Source organism: Macaca thibetana, chromosome 5, assembly GCF_024542745.1.
Source record: "Macaca thibetana thibetana isolate TM-01 chromosome 5, ASM2454274v1, whole genome shotgun sequence".
NCBI classification, from domain to species: domain Eukaryota; kingdom Metazoa; phylum Chordata; class Mammalia; order Primates; family Cercopithecidae; genus Macaca; species Macaca thibetana.
Genome location: NC_065582.1, coordinates 24,140,860 through 24,166,450, shown reverse-complemented (window position 1 = coordinate 24,166,450; position 25,591 = coordinate 24,140,860). Strand labels below are relative to the sequence as shown.

The window sequence follows — 25,591 nt, the reverse complement described above, 5'->3', positions numbered from 1 at the left end:
CCCCAAAATTCATGTGTCAGCAACTTAATCCCCAATGCAACAGTGTTAAGAGATGTCTAGGTCATGAAAACAGCGCTTTCATGAATGAATTAATGCTATTTATTATTAAAAGGGCTTACAGGAATGACTTCTCTCTTTTCTGCTCTTATGCCATGTGAGGACGCAGCATTCATCCTCTCTTGCCCTTCTTCCTTCCACCCCATGAGGACGCAGGAAGAAGAACCGCACCAGGTGGAAGCACTTTGATCTTGGACTTCCCAGCCTCCGGAACTATGAGAAAATGGATTTCTGTTCCTTTTAAATTACCCAGTCTCAGGTATTCTGTTATAGCAGCAAAAACAGGCTAAGAATGCCACTATTTCTGCCTCTTATCAACTTTTTTGACTTTCCCCAACAATCCAAAATCAGCGAAACTAGGAGGTTGTAAGCATCTAATGAATCGTGTATTTGAAAGTGCTTTATAAAAGTTAAGAGTTCTAGTTTACATATTTAGAGAACAAAGCCCTGTTTTAACCCCAAACTTATATAAAAGAACAGCAGCCAATATCCTCCCATAAAAGTGTATCTCTGAGTTCCAGGCTCAGCATTCTTTGGGACCCACAGTGTGGTCATTCGTTGTTTGGCAAGAGCAGAGCTGTTCTGTGGGAAAGTTAGCTCTGAAGATGACTAACCATGAGGTCCTTGGGATTCTTTTTCCATGGCTGCACAGAGCTCCTCCACTGTAACTAGATGTCAAGGTTCAGTCCTGGGCTGTCCTGGGCTTTTCTAGGTCTTAGGACCTCACGTATGGTGTCCACCCATCATATAGGACCTTAGCTGTGTGTTCTCACTATTGTCTATGTCTGTGGATGATAACGACTCCCTCAAACTTACTATTATTAGAAGAGAAATGTATCAAATTTTGAAGAAGTGCACTGCCTTCTCCCACTCCCACTCTTTTCAGTTATCCCTGGTCCCTAGAGTAGGCTTTCCAGTAGGCAGTCCCAATAATGAATCCAAATACAGGACCAAAGATGGTCTAAATCCTCCCTGAGAGTGTGAGAATTGTTCCTCCACTACTGCTCAGAGTAGCAGATTGCCTCAGGGGACCAGGAGCTGCCAGTTGGATGGGGCTTTCCACTTGAATTTCCTTTGTTACTCCCAAGAGGCCCTTGGAATATAAAGTGTGCACTCAAAATCATTATAGGAGGTTATATTCTTGTTCAGGGCATATTAAAGCGTTTGTGTGAGCAATTACTATTAGACATTTCCTGCTGAGACATTCCCAGGTGCTGGAGAAGTTGACTTATTTGCTATGAGAAAACACATTACTCACTTTAATAAGTCCAGTGTCTTTTGTCAAGCTAAATTTCTCATGAAGTGTTAAAAACATATAGAAAATCACAGATAATATAATATAACTAACATCCACTATGGTACAGATACAATAAAATGTTGCAGATACAATAAAGCATTTCAGATTTAATTGAAAGGCCTGGATAGCTCTTCTTGGTCCTGTTTACTTCTCACTCTCTCAGAAGGAGCCATTCCTCTAAAGTTGGTCTGTTTCTTTGTTATGCATTAATTTGTATTTTTACTATATGCATGTATTTCCATAAATAATATGAAATGATGCATGTTTTGAAATTTCATATATAAGGGATCTGCACTTCTAAAACATGTGTCAGTCTGCACTTTTTCCATGATGCTTTGTTTGTTTGTTTGTTTGTTTGTTTTTGAGACAGAGTCTCACCCTGTCACCCAGGCTGGAGTGCAGTGTTGTGATCTTGGCTCACTGCAACCTCCGCCTCCTGGGTTCAAGTGATTCTCCTGCCTCAGCCTCCCGAGTAGCTGGGATTACAGGTGCCTGCCACCACATCCAGCTAATTTTTGTATTTTTTTTTTTTTTTTAGTAGAGACAGAGTTTCACCATGTTGGCCAGGATGGTATTGTTCTCTTGACCTCGTGATCCGCCCGCCTTGACCGGCCTCCCAAAGTGTTGGGATTACATGAGTGAGCCACCGCACCCAGCTCCATGATGTTTTTAAAAATATTTATATGTACAGTATATGCTTTCATGTAATTCAATTGTATTTATTTTTCTTTTCACTGTAAGTATGTATATACCTCAATTTCTTTATTTTAGATTTTTTCCTAGTTTTTTACTGTCATAAGAAATTGTAAAATGAGCCTTTTTGGTACATACCTTCTTGTATATGCAGGGTGGAAATTCCTCCCTTTTTTTTTTTTTTTAACCTGAAAAATTTCTTGGTCAAAGCTCATCGTTGTCAGGTCAGCTTTACTCGCATGATCTTACAGTGTGTTGCCTTCCAAAAGCTTCAAAGTCAACCTTGCACAGTTAGAGTTTTAAACCATCTAAAATTAATTTTCTGTTTTGTGTGAGGTAAGAATCATTATTGACATGCAAAATCATTTGTCCTAACAAAACTGATTGACTAGCTCTTCCTTTTCCCACTGATTTTACTCCACTTCTGTTGTATACTAAATTTTCAAATTTCTGAGTTCCCTATTCTTTTCCACTGTTCATTTGCTTCTGTGCCAATACTATGTGGTGTTAATTACTCTGATTGTATAACAAGATTGAATATATTATAGGTAACTTATTCTTCTTCAGCACTCTCTTAATTATTCTTGGCTCTTTATTCTTCCATGTGAATTTTATCATCATCTTTTGAAATTTTACAGATTTCCTACTAAGATTTTTATTGGAATTTCAGTGAGCTATAGATCAATTTAAGGAGACTTAATACCTTCAAATAGTGGAATTTCCTATGTATGTAGGGCTTCTATTATATATTTCAATGTTATGTTATTATATCTTGCACAGTAGTTTGTGGATTTATTCTCATGTACCTCAAAGTTATTGTTTCTTTCTCCATCACCGGAATTTATTTCACTACTCAGAATTCAATGAATCCTTTCAATCTGAGCCTTGTGTCATTCTTCAGTTTAGAGAAATTTTATTTTACTATTCCTTATTTTTTTTGTCTTTGTTCTCTCTTTGGAAATTTCTTTTAGACAGAAAGAATTTTGAAATTCCTTTTTTTTTTTTTTTTCTTTTTTCTGAGACAGTCTTGCTCTGTGGTCTGGGCTGGAGTGCAGTGGCACGATCAATCTCTGCTCACTGCACCCTCCGCCTCCCGGGTTAAAGCAGTTCTCTTGCCTCAGCTTCCAAAATAGCTGGGACTACAAGCACGAGCCACCATGCCTGGCTAATTTTGTATTCTGGTTAGAGACAGGGGTTTCACCATGTTGGGTAGGCTGATCTTGAACTCCTGACCTCGAGTGATACCGCCTGCCTCAACCTCACAAAACACTGAGATTACAAGTGTGAGCCACCACGCCCGGAGCAGATGTTGAACTTCTTATGCTAACACTCATGTCTCAGTTTTTCAAGCTTTTTGTAATTTTTGTTCTATGTTTTAGAAGACTTTCTTGACTTCATTTTCCAAATTATGAATCTAATCCTCAGCTATGTCCTTTCTAGAATTTGGTCCATCTTTGGATGTTTTTATTCCAGTAATTATACATTTCATTTCAGAGAACTCCTCCTACTCTGATTGCAAACTTTTCTCCTTTTATGGATTAAATCTTCTCTTCTATTCCTGAGGGTACTATTCAGAATATTTTAAAAGTTCTCTTATGTTCTTTATATAATTTATTTTTCTCATCATCAGATATTGTTTATTAATCTTGGTTTTTGTTCCTTCCTGATTAATTTTTCTCAAATACCTGTTGTCCCTTTGTATGAAAAGCTAGCCTGATTGGGATAGGTAGTGACTATGGAGTTTTCCCATTGTCGGAATATAGGACTGGACTAAACAATACCTCATCCAATTTCCAAAATAGAAAGGTCCATGCAGTACAGCATTTCATGCACTTTCTTCCTGTGTCCAGTTGTGTTTTTCCCCATCTTTCTATGATTGTTATTGAGATCTAAGTGGCACACTGGCTAAAAACACAGACTTACACAGCTCCCTGGGCATATATCACAGCTACACTCTGCATATATGGTATGTGGCTGTGTGACCTTGGGCAAGTCACTTGACATCTCTGTTTCTCATTAAAACAGGGAAAGTAGCAGAGTCCACACTATAGGGTTATCATGAAGATTAAATAAATCAGTGCTTGGAAACTGCTTGAAACAGGGCCTAACACATAATAGGTGCTTTATAAGTATTAGTACTGCTTGTAAGCTATGTTATTATCTTCATAATAGCATAAATTAGAACTCAGCATTCTTTCTTTTTTTTTTGGACAGAGTCTCACTCTGTTGCCAGGCTGGAGTGCAATGGCACAATCTCGGCTCACTGCAACCTCTGCCTCCCCGGTTTAAGTGATTCTCCTGCCTCAGCCTCCCAAGTAGCTGGGACTACAGGCACCCACCACCATGCCCAGCTAATTTTTGTATTTTTGGTAGAGACAGGGTTTCACCATGTTGGCCAGGCTGGTCTCAATCTCTTGACCTCATAATCCGCCAGCCTCGGCCTCCCAAAGTGTGGGGATTACAGGCGTGAGCCACTGCGCCAGGCCAGAACTCAGCATTCTTAAAAGAAGACTTCCCTAGGAGGATTACCTCCTCTTTCTAGAGAGCAATTTTAAGGTTATTGACCTATTTGAAGATAGTGCCGTTCAGCTCAGTGGGAGAGTGGAAAGTAGCAATGGAGGCAAAACTGTTAGGAACATCTTTAATTCTTTACTTTGAAGTATCACTGAAACCTGTGGTAGTTTTCTTCTGTGTGGTGTTGTGGTCCCCAGTTTCTCCATTCTTATTCTTTCTCAATCTATCAATTTGCTGTTAATATTTTAGTAATTTTTCAAATGTTCTGCTATTTTGATTTTAACCTTTCTCATTTCTTAGTGAAATTGTAGATTTATCCTTTATTAAAAATCTTTATATCATCTCGAAAATGATGCCGCAGAAACTGAGATCCAAAATTATGTTTGCTCCATAACCTTGATCCAAATGGCACCTTTTGGATTTTGCAAAAAGAAAATTGTTAGTGAACTTGGCGATAGCAGGTTTAATGGACTGGTGGAAAGAATGTAAATTTTAGCGGGTTGAAGAGTAAGTAGTAGATGTTGAAGCCACTGTAGCAAGTACAGACAATGGCCTGGACAATAGGAACATTTCCAAATTCTACTATCATTTGAGATATTTGGCATGATATATGAATATCTATATAATAGATGTAGTGGGAGTATCACATAATATTTCAGAGGAACTGATCTCGTGGAATGCAGCATGTGTTTCATAACTGTGAAAATGCAGACCTCATATACAGAGAGCATAGGACTCAAGAAGCCGGAGGCTCTAGTTCCAACAGCTGTTCAAACAGATTTGTTAACTTGCCTTGAGTAAATTACTTAACCTTGCCGATAGATTATTATTTCCTGTCCCATCCCTTGCTCACTGGAGTTACTCTGTGAGGACTTATAAGCAAAGCACTCACATGTTTTATAGATAAATGTGTGTATACACACACACACACACACACACACACACACACACACATATGCATACATACACACATATAAAATCTTTCAAGGCTATATACACTGCTAGATCTCCAACTGCTCATTTCCCCTCTAAAGACATATTCTCTACTCCAGTGTTTCTGCAAGATCCATGGCCCACCTACTTTACAATAACTTGGGTTTCACTGTTAAAAAGATTTCTGAGGTGCAGCCCAAACTTACTGAGTCACAATTTCTAGGGGTGGGCCTAATAATCGGCATTTTTCAAGTTTAGGAGTGAATATTATCCACAGCAAGGTTGAAGGACCACCACTTTAGTGTGGCATGCCCTCTATATGACTGCCAACAAAAAAGCAGACTCATGTTCCTGTCAGGTTACATGTATTTCTATATCAAAGGACAACTACTGTTTAAAATAGGAAACTGATATTTTAAAGAGCATAATTAGGATGCTCTTCAATGACAGCAACCAAAATTTGAGGAGGAAAATTGGCTTGGTCTATAGCATACATTTGTGGATGATCACCTCAAAATTTGGGAGATTGTTTTACATTTCTTTCACCTCCATTTTGGAATTTGTTGCTATCTCCTCAAACAGACTTCTCAAGGCAAAACTACAGAGTTTGGGGCATTATTAAGCCCTCTTGTTTTCCCTGACCTACCTTTGCAGAGGGGACTAAGAAGTAACTCAAGAAGGTCTCCAGATCCTTCCATATATCATTGTAGACAAATGATAGAAAAGCGCAAAACCACTCTGGCCAAGCAAAACTTGTGTAAGAGGTCCAGCCTTGGAAACCTTTTCAGGAACTGCCAACAATTCGAATGGGGCTTTTTAGTTAAAGAAGCTTGGAGACTGTAACTATGTAGACACAGAGGAAATCTTGTTAACTGTCACCAGGATAATCATTCAGCCCAGCGTTCTTTATCTGAGAGCTGCTTTGCCACCCTTCTCTTCTGCGTGCTACAGTGCCTGAGTCCACTCCCAGCTGAGTGCCCTCCCAGGGACGACTAGAAGCACCAGCAGATGCTCCAAGGTCCTCCTTTCCCTATTCCCTGCCCCTACTCCCTAAGTGATGTGTGAAACACTCTAACTACCTGACCCATGGTATGACGGTTTTTCAGTCTTAACATTGAAGGAAAAGCAATAAATTGAATATCTATATGTCTTGGTGAAAACTTTCTCTGTCATTGATGTCCCAATTTTAGTTCTAAAACAATTGATTTTACTCTATCAAATAACTGAAAAGTCTCATTTTTACTAAATGAGAAGTGTCTTTGAAATAATTATACTTTTTTGTTTTTTTCTTTTTGAAATTCTCATTGAATTTGCATTCCTCTAAATGTTGTACTTAAATTTTCTTTCAATAGAAGAATTAATACAGTCTTGATAGGAGATAACTTTGTACCTCTTACTTCTTTAGCCTCTTAAGGATTTTGGAATCCATTAGCATTTGCTAATGAGATAATGAATATGTTAAAAATCCCTGTCTGAATCAAAGTCAAACAGTTCCCTCATATCATTATAATAGGAAATAATCACCAAGCATGTTAAACTGTGGAACACTGCAGGTCTTATTCCTTTAAGGCATCTGCTAGAGAGAGATAAGGAAAATACCTAAACACACTGAAAATATTTCTGAGGGTGACTGTTATTATAGACAAATGTCAAATGAATTTCTCAGTCATCTGGAGCTTCTATACTAGGTCTTAATCTGAGAACACATCATTTAGCTGAAGAGCTAAATGTCCATTAAGTATGCTCTTTGATTTTGTTTCCAACAGTTATAACAAGTATTAGCTAACAGGGACTTGATTTCAGCATTTTCCCAGGAGTTATTCAGAAGAAGTAATGAAGAAAGCAGGTACTTTTATTCAAAGCAAAGCATAGAGTTGAAGAGTCGGTTATTTCAGTGCTGAATACTAACCTGTAATAACTAGCAAAATTTAACGTCTGAATGAATCACATCTTTGTTTTTACTTTTCGGTAAAGGCAATGAGACCTTAATGAGTCTGTGTGTATAAATGAGGTATTTAGTCAGTCCCTCCACCTCTCCTAAACTTTTACTCTCCTCTTCAACTTTTCAGTAAAGGTTTTGGGTTTTTCCACTGTTCATGTGTAATGTCTATCAGATAATGGGCAACTGAGGGGGAAAAAGGCACAAATTCAATAAAATTATCAGGATGCTTGCCAAGTCAGTGGGGAAACACCCAGTGTTTACCTGGCTATTTCTTTGACAAATTGCATTACAGTGTATGTATTTCACAACAACACTGCTAACATTTTAACTCCTTCATGAGTTTATGAACTGTGAGCACCTTCAAGATGCAAACCAAATTACATTTTCCACTATTTCCATACAGACTTGCTTTATGCTTGGTACAGAGAAATTATTTCATTAACACCTTCTTAATTAAATGAGGTTTTGCCACCCCTTGTTTTGTAACTCACTCAAGTACACAATTTGCAAGTTTAAATCCTACAGATGAGAGTGGATGTAACCTTTGTGAAACAGTAATTTAGAAATGAGTTTTCTTCATGAATCAATTGTTCTTGGTCTGAGTTCCCAGTGACTCAGAGAGTGCCGTCTTTCAATGCTTTAATACACTAAGGAGAGAAAGTCAGTAGATGATTGGTAATTCTAAGAATCTTTAGACCCCAGACCAGGAATTTGAGGCTATACGGCTTGAGATAATGCACAGATAAAATATATGTTTTGCTGAAAACAAAATATTTTTATAATGGGGAATTTTGCATTAAAAATATCTAGAGTTCCAACTTCTCTGGATTTCAGGAGGTTGAGCAACCCTTGGCAATAATTCTCTGGAGCTGATGAGGGGTTGCTTTCTTATAATCTCAGTTCTCCTGTGTCATATGTTTCCCTTAACTTGTATTGTTTTACTTTGGACCTTTAGATATTTTAATTTGTAACCTCTTCCCTCCCATTCCCCCATTATAGAGGCTTAAGAATTAAAATTAACCAGGATATGCTGAATAGTTTTTGGCAATTTTGAAACTCTGCAGAAAATTTGCTGGGAATTAAATTTCTAGTTTTGTGTTCTATCTATTTCTGGAAATTGCTAGAACTCCATCAGGAGTTCCACGCATCTCTCAAAGTCCTACTAGGACATCCATTTCTAACAGTTAACTGGACTGTCACTCAAGAGCATATAGTAAATGGTCCTCATGATAATAGAAGAGGCAATGAATAATTCAACATTGTGTGATAAGCCCTGGGAGCCCACCTTCTAACATCCCTAGCTTAGAAGATCCTGGTCCTTGGTCTCAACTGATATCATGAAGGATATTGGTAAGGCATGATGAGAGCACTGGATGACATGACTCTCTGCCATCCTAACCCACACCAGGTCTTTGTCTGCTTCTGTGTCCCATATTGAGGCAATTCTTAAAAAATGACCAAATTATCTTTATGTTAATTTTAATTGTGGGGTTAACATTTTAGCATTGTTTGTGACTCATTCTAAAGATCCTTGGAATAGAGTAATTCATAATTGGGCTGAGTCAAGTATTGGATCAAACATGGTGGGAAACTGGTAGTTAGAACATTAATGACTTCACTAGTTAGTGAGGCTCACAGACCACACACACCCACATCTCCATGTGGCATTGTCTGTATTTTATGGTAGCGTATATATGTAACACTGTAATTGTAGTCTCAAAATAGGAAAATGTCATGGATCTACTCTAATTATAACTATGCAATTTAAATAGGCCCTCCGTTTACTCCAAGTGCAGATTTAAAATATTTTTTTCAGATTTGGAAATGATTTTCAGTAATAAATCATAGGACATGTTGGCAGAAACATTTCTCTAGGCTCTGTCTTTAATTTTGGATGTTGCTAGTATATTTCTTTTGCTCCATCACAGGCCTGCTTCTCTAAGTTGTATGAGGTTAGTAATATCTTTATGTAGAATCACAATAGCCCTATGTCATTCATCCCAGTAATGTGCATGAGCTGAAAAGTTGGCTTGTCTTACAAATGCTAAGAAAAATGCTTCATGCCAAACTTCTTAACAGTGGCCCCTTCTTAGAGAATAAATCATTCTATGTTTTCTTTAAGATTCATTGCCAACGTTTAAATATTTATAACTTCAGATGAAGCAGGAATCCTGGTTTTGAAGTCCTGGTGCATGAGCTAAAGTCTTAAGCTCTATAATTAATAATAAACTACATGTTTGTACAGATACAACAGGTGTGTAGAAGATCTATGTTACCTATTTGACGAGGAGAAGTGAAAATTGAATTTTCAATATGCAGGCTGATTTTTCTGTTAGCAGAATAGAAAAGGGGGCTATTTTTTATCAGTTGAACAATTTAATCTCACCATGCAGTGGTGTCTGTCACAATGATTTGAGGGGAAAAAGTCAAGAGGCAGGCCAAGAAAAGCAGAGCAGACCAAATACAAGCATCAGAACAGTCATGCTGCAATGGCCTGGTAAATGACAAAGTCTGAGAAGTCACGAAGAGTGTGGAGCAAGACCAAAGGTCCAAAGTCCCTGCAAGAGTTTTCTAACCATGGCATCTATGGGAAAGGGGTGAGCTAGGGCAAGCAACACAATTGAAGAACATGGATGCAACACCAAAAGTTGAGAAAGGGCTCGGAACAATTAGTTTTCCTAACCTCAACTTCGTTTCGTCATTCTCCCTGGTTATTGTCAACTCCAGTAGAAATTGACAATAGGAGTACAGGTGATGCTAACTAAAAACAACTGGAGGAGAGTGTGGACAGGGTCAGGAAAAGTCACTGTTCTTTATAACAATTCAGAAAAAAAAAAAAAGAAAGAAAGAAAGGGAAGCATGAACTTAGTACCATTCTTGAATTCCTCCCTTAAGTCAAGTTTATTTCCAGTCTAGGAGGCAATATGTCTCTGTGCTTTATGGCCAATAGCCAAGAATCTCTCTTTTATTGTAAAGAAACTTTCATAAGGATGCAGAATGGGAATCAGAGAGCAAATGGAGAATGAAAACGTTGTGGGGCTAGCAACCACTCCTGGCCTAGAATTAAACCAGTCCCAAAGTCCCACCCCGCTCCCCAAGTTTAGCCTCCCCAATCCCCTCCATGTGAGCCTGGCAGCCTTTAGAGAAGAAGGAGTTCCTTCTCTTTGACAACTCTGGTTATAATCCAGTCATCTCTTCTACTCTCCTCGTTCCCTTGAAATGTTAGCTTTCTTTGCTCGTGCTCTCAAATACAGTTTAAGTTTGGAATCTTCATTCTTAAAGGATCAGCATTGGTTCTTCACAAGAATAGTAGTTAGAATGATTTTGATCTCTTCCATCAACTCTATCCAGACCTGTCAGCTCAGATTGCCCTGAGAGACTAATAGAAATGAGATGTGCTGATTTTTAACCCTGATGTCTGGTCGAAAGCCAGAGTGAATTCTAAAGATTTAAAGCAAATGTCTCTATTATTTAGAAGGAAATCATGGCCTGTTTAGAAACTCCTGACATAGTCTGGTAGGTATTATAACTACCACTCTCTCTTCAGTAAAAAGCTCTCAATTAGTTAACTCCTTCTGGGCCATAATGAGCAAATAATGTAGATTGGTGTTGTCTAATTGACATATAATGTGAGCCACAAATGTGAACTGCACATATAATGTTAAATTTTCTACTAGCCACATTGAAAACAAAGGAAAAAACAGAAAAACAACCCCCCACAGGTGAAATTAATTTTAATAATACAATATATTTATCCCAATATATCCAAAGCATAATCATTTCAACATGTAATCAATATAAACCTTATTCATGAAATATCTTACATGTTTTTGTACTAAATATTTGAAATTCATACACTTACAGCATATTTCTATTTGGACCAGCTACATTCCAAGTGTTTAATGATCACTTTCACCAGTGGCTACCAGCCTTAAATAGAGGGCCTGGTTAGGTGGTTTTTCTTTCTCAGATTTACTGAGATTCCTTTGAGCCACTGTATGAGTCGAGTTCTCTAAAGGAACAGAACTAATAGGACAGACGAATATATAAAGGGGAATCTATTAGGAGAATTGACTCACAGGATCACAAGGTGAAGTCCCACAATAGGCATCTGCAAGCTGAGGAGCCAGAAAGCCAGTCTGAGTCTCAGAACCTCAAAAGTAGGGAAGCCAGTAGCGCAGCTTTCGGTCTGTGGCCAAAGGCCCCAGAACCCCTAGCAAGTCACTGGTGTAGATGCAAGAGTCCAAAAGCTGAAGAACTTGGAGTCTGATGTTCCAGGGCAGGAAGCATTCAGCATGGGAGAAAGATGGAGACCAGAAGACTTAGCCAGTGTAGCCCTTCCACGTTCCTCTGCCTGCTTTTATCCTAGCTGCCCTGGCAGCTGATTAGATGGTGCCCACCCAGATTGAGGGTGAGTCTGCCTCTCCCACTTCACTGACTCAAATGTTAATCTCCTTTGGCAACACCCTCACAGACACACTCAGGAACAATACTTTACATCCTTCAATCCAATCAAACTGACACTCTGTATTAACCATCACAGCCACACAACTCTCTAAAACAAATTTATTTTCTAAGCCCTATGTAATTTATTTTTGTGACTTTAAAATATATATTGCAGATAAGTTCAGACTCTTTTTCATTGATTGCGATTCAAATTTCTTCCTTTATCCAAGTGGGTGGCTATCTTTGTTCCTCTACTCTATTCCATCTCCTCACTCCCACTCTCTCCCAGAGAAGAATTTTTCATAAATTTAAAGGGCCACGCATTTTTCCCAAGGTGCTAAGATTTGCTCCAGATAGATCATTAGGGCTTTCTGCAACTTAACCTACAACTTGACCCCAGCCCACACCATCCTCATTAGAAGGCAGCCTACAGAGCATCAGCATAAAAAGCTGAATTTTTTAAAGGAGAATGCCCTTCCATAGGACAGACACAACAGTGTAAGAATCTAAGGATTATGGGTCACACTTTCTAAAACTCAGCAGATCTGTCTGGAATCAATGCAGTAGACTTGAAAAATCAATTATTCTAGTTATGCAAATAAGCTTCACTGGCTTTATTTTAAATAGAGAAGATTGACAATGTTGGATCAGTCCTCTTTTTATTCCAATCAAATGCAGAGTAATATAAACACAGTATGAGCAGAAGAAAGTTGGGTAGAAAATTTATCTAATATATACTATATAAGAGTTCTCCTCTGAGTGCAATTCCTTCTGCAGGAGGTTGCCCTATTAGTGTTTTTTTCTTCAGGGTCTGGTGTAGTGCCTGGCACCTACTAGGTCTCAATAAATATTTGTTGGATTAATAAACAAAATACCCAACTTAAAAAATGTCCATTGTGTGTACTATATGATTAATATTGAAAGGTACTCAATTAGTACAGGGTGAAGAATGCATGGTCCAGCTAAATTGTTGTTAGCTGAATAGTTGTTAAATTACTGTGATTTTTAAAAGAAGTTAGAAAACAATTCCCCACCACCAGCAGCCCTGCCCCCACTGCTCAATCCCTCCCTCATTATCCCACCTCCCAAGATCTACTCACTGAAGAACGAGGGCCTGGCGCCTTCACTGGCCATCAGTTCTAATTGGGCACATTCTGGCTGGCAATGTCTGGATGAAAATATTTTGAATATAATTCTCAAGTGTGTGTTGAACAAAACCCTTTGGAAAAGGATGACATAAAGTGCCTTAAGTTATATTTATTGTCCATGAAAAAACACTCCTGATAGAAACTTTAAAAAGTTTTTTGTTGCTGATATGTTTTCGTAAGACTCTGGAATACACTGTGAAACTAATTGTACATAGGGATCCTTTTGTGAAAATAAATTTCATTTTGATTTAATATAAACCCATGAAAACATCTCATTTATCTCTCTTACAATTGATTTTGTTGTATTGTTCAAAGGTTTTCTGTACAAATTTGGCATTGCAGAAGTATGTTTAAAATAGTATGGGAAAAACAAATTATCAGAGTTTATCGGGGTGGGGAATATTTACAAATCCTCAACTAAACTTGTGGTGTTTGGTCACATGAAGACAAAAACATGAAAGAATACCTGGAGAAATACTTGAGACAAAGAGAGAAGAAATAAAGCTATTAGTCATGGACACTTCTGATGCATTTTGTACAGGTGTAACTTTCTGTACTACATTGTGTTATTATTTACCTTGCAGATAAATCCTCCCTTCCATTTTGAGTTTTGAAAGGGGAAAAATAGACACATTATGAAAAGATTAATAAACCAACAAAGATGAAATACATGCAAAGAACTCTCATAACCTGACTATGTGTTCTTAAGCTCTCTCTGAAGTTTTGATATAATCAAGTGAATACATAATTTAAAAAATCTTAGGTAATACAATTGTAAGAATATATCTTATTGCAGATAATTCATTTTGTAAAATTATGCTTCAATACATGACAGGAAATTGAATTTTATTAGACAACTAAAACCACAAATAAACAAGGTGAGACTGTTTTTACCAAATTGGGAGATAGAGATCTTCTGAAGATTTTATTAGCAACTATCAGCTGATCCCAACAAATAATTATGACTAAGCACGGGAAGTCAGTAGTCTGTTTTAACATAGTCAAAAAGCTGTCAATACAAATTAGTGTCAGGATTCAAACAAACATATACATTCCAAACTGCTTTGCCTTGGGATAAATCCTATCTTCATACCACTAGTCTCATGAATTTCAATCCTCCATAGTAAGTTTACAGTAAGACAAAAGATAAACAAAGACACAGGGCATCCAGTAAAGTCATGGAGCCCTGTGAAGTCTTTACCCTGAGGATTAAAGAAGCAGGTGGTAGGATAATCAGATCTTATTTGTGGACCTGGTTTTCTCAGATGCAGTTTGTGCTTTATCAAATGTTTTCTCCAACTTTTTATACTTTTCCAAATCTCTTTTTTTTCCTCTCTCTTCAAAATCTTTATTAGACTCTCCCTTAAAAATACTGTTTCTTTTAATAATTCAGAGTATTGATGATCCAACAGATTCTTAAAGATGCAACATAAAAATAGTTGGATGTGCCAAATAAACTCCTGTATTAAGGTACTATAATTTTATTTTTCACCATATAAAGAGAGCATCATCTGAGAAAGATATTTGGGAAGAAATTACCAAACAAACTTCCACATAAAAAATGAGGATAGTTGCTAGTCAATCCATTCCTTATTTCAAAACCATTATGTAATGGATTATAAAACAATTTTTATAGCCTATCTTTAAGAATCACAGTGGACTAATTTACATTCCACCAACAGTGTAAAAGCATTCGTATTTCTGCACAGCCTCACCAGCATCTGTTGTTTCCTGACTTGTTAATAATTGCCATTCTAACTGGTGTGAAATGGTATCTCGTGGTTTTGATATGCGTTTTTCTAATGACCAGTGATACTGAACTTTTTTTCATATGTTTATTGGCCACATGAATGTCTTCTTCTGAAAAGTGTCTGTTTATATCCTTTGCCCACTTTTTGATGCAGTTGTTTTTTTTGCTTGTAAATTTTTTAAAGTTTATTGTAGATTCTGGATATTAGCGCTTGTCAGATGGATAGATTGCAAAAACTTTCTCTCATTCTATAGGTTGCCTATTTACCCTGATGCTAGTTTATTTTGCTGTGCAGAAGCTCTTTAGTTTATTTGGATCCCATTTGTCAATGTTGGATTTCCTCAAGGATCTAGAACGAGAAATATCATTTGACCCAGCAATCCCATTACTGGGTATATACTCAAAGGATTATAAATCATTCTACTATAAAGACACACGCACACGTATGTTTATTGCAGCACTATTCACAATAGCAAAGACTTGGAACCAACCCAAATGCCCATCAATGATAGACTACTAGATAAAGAAAATGTGGCACTTATACACCATGGAATACTATGCAGCCATATAAAAGAATGAGATCATGTCTTTTGCAGGGACATGGGTGAAGCTGGAAGCTCAGCAAACTAACACAGGAACAGAAAACCAAACACCACATGTTCTCACTCGTAAGTGGGAGTTGAACAATGAGAACACATGGAAATAGGGAGGGGAACATCACACACCGGGGCTTGTCGGTATGTGGGAAGCAAGGAGAGAGAGAACGTTAGGACAAATACCTAATGCATGAAGGGCTTAAAACCTAGATGATGGGTTGATAGATGCAGCAAACCAACTTGGTGCATGTATACCTATGTAACAAACCTGCACATTCCTCACATGTATCCTGGTACTTATAATAAAATAAAAATAAATAAATTAATTAAAAAAAAGAATCACAGTGGAATGAGGGGGCCTTAATTCTTGGAGCTGGGAAAGACATTAGAAATAATCTAGTCTGTGTTGTTCATTTTCTAAATGAGGGAACTGAGGCCCGCAAAGGTCCCATCACTTTTACAAGATTATACATCTAGGTAATGGCAAAGCTAAAACTCCTCCCTAGGATTCCTGCCCTCTATTCCAGCACTGTGTGCATTATACCATTCTACATCTTCTCTAGTAGTGAAAAGATAGGTATCATTGCAGAACATTCCACTTTTGAATGATACACATTCAAAACCCACTATCCAGTATGCGTATACAGCCTTAAATGAGAGTCTAGCCTAAAACACAGCAACTGGCAATGTGTTGTTTTCTCAGTTACTTCAATTTCTCTCTATGGAGTCTCCATCTGTCCAGAAAAACATACGTATTTTGATGAAAACCTTAAAATTCTAAGGAAAAATCACTTGATGGCTAATGTTAGATACATTTAAAAAGAAAAAGCAAATAAACTTTTGTCAATAAGTAAGGGAAAGGATTATAGAGTAAGCTCTCCAAAGAATAGACTATTCGGTTCCAACCCCTCTCTGAGGTCTGTTAGAAACATTTAAAAAAAGCAAATAAATTTTTGTCAAAGTGTAAGGGAAAGAAATATAGAGTAAGCTCTCCAAAGAATAGATTATTCGGTTCCAGTGTCTCTCTGAGGTGTGTTGAGGTTCCTCTGCACTCACGGGAGCATTAGAAGGTTGGTTCTTTTTCTTCTAGTGCATCACGTGCATAGAGTAGTATCAAAAATTGGTTTGGACACAGGAGTCCATCTTAAAGTGGATCATGTGTGACCTCGTACGTTGTTCCCACAGTTAGGTAAACTCCTTCCTATTCTCTTCCAACTCCCGTGCCAAAGCCCTCTGAAAATCCCATATGTTATTGTTTTGCAAAACTCAAATCCTGTACATTTGTCCTTGAATATGACAGTAATGTATAGTTTATTTTCCAGATGGAGAAAGTCTTTGTCATAAAAATCAATAACTTTAAAATATATATATTAGTTAACAGTAACTTGGAAGTGATTCAAAGGAAAAATAAAGCTATTTTCACCATTAGTAAGTCCAAGGGACTCATAAAACTTTCAGTGGTGTTTGAATCAAAATATAGGCTGCTCTCTCTTCAATTAATGGAAGTTGCATAGGAATGTAAGATGGTCTTACTTTATGTAAGTTCTTAAAATTTTTTATATTTTTATTATGTATTGCCTTTAGTTTAAATTTCTACATAAAACTAAATGACTAAGGCATATTTTTAAATCTACATATTCAAACAGTATTTCTCACTAAATATAAGGAGCAAACTATATTAATTTCAGATATCCCAAACTTGACAATATGTTAAGGTTATGAATATTATTAGTTTTTCTATATAAGTCTCATGCTAAACTGATATTTAATTAAAAATATTATTATATTTTAGGTCACAATTTGGCTCCCTAAAATCTAAAAAGAAAAACATTTTTAAAACCTAATAGAAAGATTTCTGAGAATTTTAATGAAAGTTAAAGTGGACTAAAGCCATTAAGCTCTACAGGAAAGTAGATTTCACTGTCTGGATTAAATTAAGAGTTGCCTTAAAAATACATATTTTGATATATAAAATATTTTTTCAGAACGTTAAATACATGTCTATAATAACATTGCTTTAAAAGTGAAACCAATTAATTTTGTTTCATTATTCAAACTGGGAAAAATACTAGAAGAGTAAAAAAAAAGCAATGAAATAAAATACATAGGTGGTGGCTGATTTATGTCTTTTTTAGTCTTTTAGCTATTTTACATGACTTTTAGTTTAATAATTTAGCATAGTATTACAAGCAAAAATTCAACTTTCTCTCTGCATATCCAATTTCTTTCTGACCACGCCACTTCCACGTGTTCTCTCAGATATGAGTTAACAAGGCAAAGGAGCAGAGAAGCTACGACTCTCCTTGCTGCAGAAGGAAAATGCTCCTAGCGAACATCTGCTTTGGGTAAAGTAATTTAATTGCAAAGATCATGGTGGTATGTTGAGATTTATTTCGAGGGAAGAGCAAGGAAGCAAAAGAGGGCAGTGGGAACCCTTGACACCCTCCTTCCTTATGGAATTTTATCATCAGCGGTGAAAGGGCCAAGAAAAATCTGTCTTCTTTTGCTTTCCTTTGTATCAATTTCCTCTCCTGAAATAAGGAAGTCTAAACAAAATAGTCTGGACTTTGAAATATTTTATAAATGTATGAAATATTTTATGTATATCTTTTTCTGTACACACATGTGCAAAACATACACACACACACACACACACACAAACAGTCTAGCCCTTGCCATATTTAGATGTGTTCTCTGAACAGTAAAATCCACCTTAGCTTTCAGAGGCTGCTAATTTTCCTGAGATTTCCAAGCCTATTGAAATCTATAGAACGAGTGAATGTCATTAAATGAATCTGTAGGCCCAGGATCAGTGGTTCACCTATATACCTCCAAGACCAATAATAAAAAGCATTCTATCCAAGGCTTATGTTGGGGCAATGCTCATTTAGGAAGTAACATGGACTAGACTGTGATTTATGGAGAAATGGTGGCATGGATACATGTAGAGAGAGAGAGATAAGTTGACTGACTGCAGCAAAAATCTGCTGTTGTACAATCTGTTCAGATACTTGGCATCATTAAAACATTTATGGAATAATGTCTATTGTGTAAGTCACTAGCATAATTTTTTAGAGATTGTGGTTGAGATAGTAAATATTCAGAATTTAGGGCATTCATCAGACCTACTAAGACGGACAGGCAGGGAGCACACAGTGGTGTTATAGATGTCAGTAGGTTCCTGGGGTGCCCAGGTTAGTTCTTCTCTTTCTCTTCAACTATTCCAGCTGCCTCTCAGATACATACATGAACTAAGAACAACTCTTTCCACTTAGAGAAGTGGAAGGAAGCAAGGAGAGTCTTATGATACCATTTTGAATGAAATAAAAAACATGGACTCCATGAGAAGTCAAGCAGATTCAAAACATGCAAATGAATAGATTGAAGTAGATGCTAAGTGATGTCTCCCAACACATACTTCAAGGCTGACCAGTGAGTTGTGAGACTCATCCGTGGAGGCTCAAAATGGATCTTGACATGCAGGTCCTTTCCTTCATTCCTACATGTGGGTGGTCTGAATGTTCTTGGACCACTTCTATGTTCTTGTATCATTGGAGGTCACTCAATAAATCTGAAGTGCACTGTTAATAGTTGCTAACATTTGGTATACATAAACTAAAATTAGCATGATGCTTAAGTTTGCTAAAGACTTTAATTCCATAATCCTCGTAGATTTCCAGTGATTGAACAATATTATACAGCTCCTCTTGTACAGGAGCTAATAAATGGTAAAAGTCAAGGCTAGAAGCATTTCTCACACTAGCACAGTGTTCTTAATAGTCCATTCAGCTAAATAATGGGTTGGATCACAAAAACATAATTTTACATACCTTCATAGTCCAGAATAGGAAGTCAAATCTAAGAAGAGGAAACTTGTATAGGAGTAGAAATTGTACACTTTTAGACTTCATTTTGAAATACCAGATGCAAAGTACAGAATTAGAGAGTCCTTGCTATATATCTATATTATATATATAGATATATATATAATATATATATATTCATGATAAACAAAATCACACTTTAGTAGGAACACTGATGAACTTCACTTTGTGCAGGGAAGGATGAATGGTCTGGGAAATATAAAGTTGAAAGAACTGAATATGGAGAAAGGATTTAGGGTAAGTAGTTGTCAGATGGAAAAGGGATTCATTATTCTGTAGGGTTCCGTGGCTTCATTTGTGAAAATACAGAGAAGAGATGTGTTAGACAATTCCATAAAAGGGGATGCTTTCTTCTGCATCTCAGTTTCCTACTCTGAAAGATTATAATTTTATTAATCTTTGGGCCAGAAACAATGAGGGAACATCTACTTAGCATCTAAAATCGTGAGAACATGTAGGGAATGATGTGCTGTTCCCAGTTCTCCTGTTTGAATGAGGGACTAGTTTTACTAATTACTGGAAGTGCTGCTGACTGACAGCTCTCAGGTATCACAAGGCTGTGGATTGGTACATCCAGAATCAGACATGTGTAAGGCTAGGACACACAAATAAGCTGCAGGTAGTCCAGATCTTAGAAACCCCATGATATCTATCACTGATGCCCCAGTGCCTCTCTCTCCGCTTATTCCTATTACAATATCAAGGACGCTCATTTTATAGCGAAGGAAATGGGGCAGTGGGCACAGGTCCATGGAATCTGGTGTCCCATACCACACCCCCAGAAGCTGCAGGCTGACCAACCTAATCATTTAGGATGCTGCATACTCTCTAAATTGATAGTTTTATGATGTTGTGCCCCCAGTGGATAGAATGAATCGGCGTGAGAACCATCATTCTTTTGTCCTCTTGGAGAAACTTTGCTTCCCTTCCCCAAATCTCTGGGGTTCTGTGCGTTTACATGTCTTGGTTCCCAAAAAGGAAGTGTTTCCAGCAAGTGGCCCAGTGTGCATCCCACTGAACCTAAAGCTACACTGCTACCTACACACTTCAGAATCCTCAGGCCAAGGTGCCAGCAGGCAAGATGAAGAGTTGCCATCATGGCAGACATAACTTACCATGATCATCAGAAGGAGGCACAGCTGATGACACACAACAGGGGCAGGCAGGAATGTGCTTGGCAAGCAGGTGATCCATTTGGGCATTCCCTGCCCAATTTTGATGGCAAATGGATGTGTGCTGCCACCTGAGAGGGACATGATGACAAGACGTTCACATAACTCAGGGATGAAAGTCTAGGCCATGCCACCAGGTAAATTGCCCAGAACAGCAGAAGTTAGAACTGAGGGTGAGCAGTGTCTGGAATGGACAGAAGAAGACAATGAGTATTGGTGGTGGCCTTGAGACCAGTAATGTGGGCTATAGTTTGTCCTGGCCCTTTCCTTTTATCAGCTTTCCTCAGGAAAAGAATTCCATCAGAATCATGGATGAAAAGAATTCCATCAAATCATGCTTTGAGAACTTCAATCCCTCCTCAGGCTCCAACGCCACCTGCTATTCCAAGTCACTAACATCTTTCGCCTAAAACAGTGTCTTGTCTCATAGGCCCGCCATTATCCACCACATCACAGCTAGAGGGAACTGTCAGCAACAGAAGTCAGATCATGTCATTTTTCTGCTAAAAACACCACCAACGGTTTTCCATTGCCCATAAAATCAACTTGAACTTCATGGCCCCAGGCTGCTACACAGATCTCGTCTCCTACTGCTCTCCTTCCTGCTCACGTGGGCCAGCCATATTGGCTTCACTCTGTCTTGAGCATGCCAAACTCCTTTCATATCAGGAGCTTGCTCTAACCTTCTGTGCCTCGGATGCACTTTCTCCTGATCGTCACATGCCTGATGGTGTCAAGTCCTTTATGTTTCTGCCCAGATGTCACTTCCTCAGGGGGGTCTTTCTAGACACTATATCTAAAATACCCTATGTCATCCATTACAACCTAACTGATTAGTTGGCTTTATTTTTTTTCATTGTACATGTAACAATTTCTAATGAGATTGTTATTTTATTATTAATATGTGATTTAGGTATTAACTATTATTTAAGTATTACTATGAGAATTCCCCACTTAGTGTAGGCTACATACATGATAATAAGTCTTTATCTTTCTTGTTTATCTTTATATCTCTAGCACCAAGAATAACACCTGGCATGTGCTAATTCCTCAGTCATTATTTATTGAATAAATGAATGATGCATATATAATATTTATTAAAGATTGACCAATGGGTGCCTTTAGTGAATTTGTTGCCATCATTTGCAGTGTTTTTGGTTGCTTTCCCTTTTAAAGAATAAGCCCAAACTAGAGACCCCTCTTAAGAATATTATGAATGAAAAATCTGTATATTTATCATATTTTTTAAAACTATGCTTATTACATGACTAGGGTATATAGTATATTACCCTGAATAAACTTCTGCTCTCCAGCCATCTCTTAAAAGAAAGATGAGGTACTATCTTTAAAAGAACTGAAGTTACATGGACCAAATCACAGCATGGCTTATCTGCTTCCTCTCTCCCTCAAAGGGAAGATCCTCTCTGAGACTCAGAAGTATCTGGTTAAATTTTATCTGAAGATAGCCTACTTGGGACAACATGCATTCACCTGCTGTGGTAGACAGAATCTTCCTAGAAGATGTCCAAGTCCTTCCTGGAACCTGTGAATATGTTAACTTACATGGCAACAGGCATTCTGCAGATGTGATTAACAACCTTAAGTTATCCTGGGTTATTCAGGCAGGCCCAATGTAATCACAACAGTCCTGGTAGGAGGTCAGAAGAGCTCGTGATGTGACAATAGACACAGGCCAGAGTTATGTGGCCATGAGCCAAGGGGTATCGGCTTCCTCTGGAAGCTAGAAAAGGCAAGGAACAGACTCTCTCTTGAAGCTTCCAGAAAAAACTGGCTGTGCAAATACTCCATAGGACTCATTTTGGCCTTCTTATCTGCAGAGCTAGTAAGAGAATGAATTTGTGTTGTTAAAGCCACTAGGTTTGTGATGATTTATTACAACAGCAATAGAAAATGAATACACCTACATTACCTTGACCACAATTTCGGGTGAGGACACTAGTTAAATATTTGCCTGACGCTCACTCTCTACATTTAGGCATAAGGAAAGCTCTTCAGACTGTGGTTTTGAGGCAAAGTGATCCTTTGCCTCAAAAGAGAGTACAGATCCTCTTCAGCATGTAAGTTTGGTTTAAGCTTAAGCATACTTTATATCTTAAAAATTTTAATGTATCTACTCAAATCTAGTCTAAATCTAGTGTAGTGACTGAGCAAAAGGCATAATTCTAATGAAAGCACAGAAAAAAATCTCAAGGATTATGTGTGTAGTTTGAGAAAGGCATGGCTTTGTTTCAAATGAAATGAAATCATCATGAGATTTAAGATTGAGAAATGCTGGCTTACAGGCACTGAGACTTGTCTACATTTCCTGGGAAATTCCTCTTATATTTTGTTTTTCCTCTTCACTATCATTATGGCAGTTTCCTATTGTATTACATTTATTTAATTCCTCAACTACACCATTGATTCTTCTATGATTAGGATTATGCCTTAATCATTTATGTAATTCACACTTAGCACAGGGATAATGATTTAGTTTATGCTCAATATGTGTTTAATAAATTTGAATTATTATTCTGGGATTTTAGGACCTTTTGCTGAATACCTATAATTTTAAGATTCTTTGCCAAATATTGTATAATTTTTACCATGCAGATGCCAGTGAAAGCATTTGGTACATCTGATCAATAAATAATTGTTTGGCTCTATTAAAAACTACACACTTGTATCCTGTGTCCAATTTTTATCTCCCAATTATTTGATAAATCTTCATTGATTGTTTTATTTAAAAATTATTTTTTCTAGAATGTTAATGACAGAGCCTTTAGAAATAGTTAAATTACATTTTAATAAGATTAATTTTTTATTTTGTTGGTTGGCCTCTCAGGGCTTTTTTCCATTTTGGCCTTCAGAAATCAACAAATGAAATTATGAAACTATTTCTTCCCTTATTCTTTCACATCTTTGCTCCCTATTTTTTTCTTTTGCCTTATCCAAGTGGGGATTCTCCCACCTGGATTTTAACTGTTTTGATTTGTAGCTGGCTCTTTTCCATAATGTACTTATGTCTTATTTTATCTGTAAACTATTATGCTAATCTGGACCCTAGAATCTTTTAAGCGACATAATCACTTACAAGGTTATTAATATCTCCTTTGGAAAACACTGTATTGATCTGAGAGTTTCAATCTAATTGGTCCTGGAATCACAAATTTCACTGAGTTACTAACTTTAGCTATCACCACTCTTACTCTCAATGTCCCTGTTCAGACAGAACGGGGGCCAGAAACGGTTCTTAATCTCTTCCTTATATATATCAAAAATAAAAACCAGAAGCTTCACTGGGAAAGGTCACTACCCCACTGGATTTTTAATTCAAGTGATCATAATTTAATAAAACTAAATTTTGTGCATTCTTTATAGACTAAGTTTTGTCTGAAAGTAGGTAACTTTGAGGTAGAGCAACTAACGCTTAAAAAAGGAACTTCCTTTATTACCAGCTGAGGAGTATTTTTGAATATTGATCACAGCTAATAATTCCTGAGAATGCATTTACTTTTTAGAATATTAACTATTTTGATCATACAGAATTTTTTTTTTTTTTTTGCATTGAGAAATGGAAATCTCTATTCTTCCTATAGTGAAAGTGCATGGCACATAACAGTCCAGTAATTTTATCACTTTCACTCATAAAATAATTGCAGAGTGGGAAAAGACATCCCACCAAAGGAAAAAAAAAAAGTAAGGAGAAAACCTATGTTAAGTAATGAAATATCTAACTGTAGAAATGTTTTTAAAAGTAGCATTATTCCTTTAAATTTAATGCTGACCACAATGCTTTGTAATTTTCCTTACGAAAACTGGATTTTCCCAGCATGACACCCAGAGCTGGCATCAATATCAGACGCTTAAAAATACTCATGCCAAGGAGTTAACAGGAAATATCTTGGCAAATTCAGAGTCAAAAGGAAAGCACGAAATTGTCAGAACGCATATCGTGTTTCTCAGAATTATCTGTATCATGTTGGAAGTTTTTATACGGAAGTGTGTGTTGACACAAATGATTAAGGCCAGGATTCCTACAATTGACAGGAAAATGACCTATAAATAATGACCTCTGATGGACTTGTCATGCAGTCATTAAGTGAAATATTCTAGTACCAGTTTCCTCTCTTTGGTATCCCAGTTTCCGGCTTCTGTGAAGTACTTTTCCTTTGCGAAGATCACTCATTTTACCTGAGAGACCATCAGATTTTCTCTGGGCTTTATGAAATGATAATTTCATTTACTCTCTTAGCAGATAACAGTACCAATTGAGTTTCACAGCCTCTTTGGAACACATTTTTGCTTACACAAAAATTTTTTTCTGAAGAACCTCTTATTTCTATTGCTACCTAAAATGCAAAGTAAACTGCTTGAAATATTGAAAGTTTAGGATTTTTTCAAGTTTAAGATAAAAGTTAAATTTTAAAGTCATTAAGCAACTAGTTTGCCTATTATTTTATATAATGTATATCGATTTTCATTAAATTAATACATTTCAATATAGTTCCTTGGAAAATGTATTCAGAAATTTGCAAATGAGATAATATTGTAATTCAATTGTCTCACCATATATGTATATCATAAATGAAATGTAAATTTCTAAAAAACTAATTTTATTAAGCAAACTGAGGACAGTGAAAGAAATCATAGTTCACTTCTAATTTTCATAGGATCCATTCAGGTTTTCTTCTCTTTTGTCATTTCTCCTTCTAACCCCAAAACACCCTATGAACCGGTGGTCAATTTTCTTTCCTTCTTCTTTCCCTTCCTTTCTTCAAGTCTGTGGGTAAGAGATTGCAGAGGAAAAGTAATAGGTGATAGCCCTGTCTTCTAAACCCACAAGCAAGATGCATGGATTTAAGCACTTAAAGGAAAAGAAAAATAAAGAATTTGAAACCATGTCACAATATCACCACACTATATTACATCAACATATAGTATCGTAGAAGCATACATATAATTGAGCCTGAGAAACATTTACAGGATCAAAAACTGACGGCTGCACCACCAAAGAGATAATCAGTACCCTATAAATTCCACATTTTATGACTTACGTTGTTCATTCTAAATGCTAATCTTGGGATAACATTTTTTAGGAGCACTTTTTTAAAAATTTAAATTTAAATTAAATTTATTTATTTTTTGAGGCAGAATTT

At 36.9% G+C, this 25,591-nt stretch overlaps 1 protein-coding gene and 1 long non-coding RNA gene across 2 annotated transcripts in view; both read left to right on the top strand.

Moving 5' to 3' along the window:
* CPE (carboxypeptidase E) overlaps positions 1 to 25,591 on the top strand; it is a 536,015-nt gene that overhangs the window by 330,443 nt on the left and 179,981 nt on the right. The gene's annotated exons all lie outside the window — the stretch shown is intronic.
* LOC126955374 (uncharacterized) overlaps positions 1 to 25,591 on the top strand; it is a 77,672-nt gene that overhangs the window by 32,505 nt on the left and 19,576 nt on the right. Inside the window, exon 4 of the long non-coding RNA XR_007725914.1 lies at positions 17,636 to 17,721. This is a non-coding gene — a long non-coding RNA (uncharacterized LOC126955374). The remainder of the gene's footprint in view (positions 1 to 17,635; positions 17,722 to 25,591) is intronic.